Source organism: Suncus etruscus, chromosome 4 (genome assembly GCF_024139225.1).
Source record: "Suncus etruscus isolate mSunEtr1 chromosome 4, mSunEtr1.pri.cur, whole genome shotgun sequence".
Classification (NCBI taxonomy): Eukaryota; Metazoa; Chordata; class Mammalia; order Eulipotyphla; family Soricidae; genus Suncus; species Suncus etruscus.
This window is the reverse complement of record NC_064851.1, coordinates 82,482,901-82,484,191: the sequence shown is the minus strand read 5'-3', so window position 1 is coordinate 82,484,191 and position 1,291 is coordinate 82,482,901. Positions and strand designations below refer to the sequence as shown.

The window sequence follows — 1,291 nt, the reverse complement described above, 5'->3', positions numbered from 1 at the left end:
CTAAGATCCAGAGTCTTTTGCTAACCTCATTTTCTTCCTGCTTGGCTTTGCTTTCTTGGGTTTGAAAATGATGTGATTTTCATATACCATATACTCATTTGACAGGAAGGGAATATAGAATGCATGCAGCATCTTCAAAGATCAAGAAGCATCAAGGTAATGTCTGTGGGCCAAGCTGCTCCACTCATTACTATTACTGTTGGCTGAATATATAGGTTACCAGAGTACTTCTCTCATGGTATCCAAATACACTAAACGATGCCATTTGATGATGTTTATATATCTGGATGGCTCCTACAGGTTCTGTTCACTCATGGCTATAGTAAAAATATGGGTGGCCAGTTGTCCTTCTGCAAAAGGTTTTAGTAACTAACCTCTGCACTCTGATTGAATAAACTAAAGCTACCATTTAACTGGCAAAAGAAATTTGCTGAGAAATTGATAGCACTATTAGTTTATACACATATTTACATGATTTCCTTCTGGGACAGTGTGGATGGTTGGGTCACTTGCAATTCAGAAAACTTCTAGATACAAATCCAGGGGCCCATCATATCATCTGAATCCTCTGAATAGGACCAACAAGTGAGAAAAGACAAAGAGCCCAAAGAGGAAGATGGTTCCTACTGCCATCCATTTGGATGTGATGGTACAATGATCTAGATTACCATTGAAACATAAAATGGCAGCATATCTGATGTGCAGAAAGAAACAGCACCGTAGTGAGATAAATCTATACATAATGAAGAGAAATAATTCTTCTTTATGAGGCCATATGAAGAAAATCACAAACCAGTTATACATTGAAACCAAGAACGAGAAGAAAGATGAAAGAAAGAAAGAAAGAAAAAAAGGAAGAGAGAAAGAAAGAAAAAAGGGAGAAAGAAAGAAAGAAAGAAAGAAAGAAAGAAAGAAAGAAAGAAAGAAAGAAAGAAAGAAAGAAAGAAAGAAAGAAAGAAAGAAAGAAAGAAAGAAAGAAAGAAAGAAAAAAGGGAGAAAGAAAGAAAGAAAGGAAGAGAGAAAGAAAGAGAAAGAAAGAAAGATGAAAGAAAGAAAGAAAGAAGAAAGGAAGAAAGAAAGAAAGAAAGAAAGAGAAAGAAGAAAGAAAGAAAGAAAGAAGAAAGAAAGATAGAAAGAGAGAGAAAGAAAGAAGAAAGAAAGATAGAAAGAGAGAGAAAGAAAGGAAGAGAGAAAGAAAGAGAAAGAAATAAAGAAAGAAAGAAAGAAAGAAAGAAAGATAAAGAAGAAAAAGGAAAGAAAGAAAGAAGGAAAGAAAGAAAGAAAGATAAAG

General features: G+C 34.2%; 1 pseudogene; it reads right to left on the bottom strand.

Annotated features, from left to right (window-relative positions):
• On the bottom strand, positions 1–804 carry LOC126007126 (alpha-1,2-mannosyltransferase ALG9-like; annotated as a pseudogene).
• Between the last annotated feature and the right edge of the window lie 487 nt (positions 805–1,291).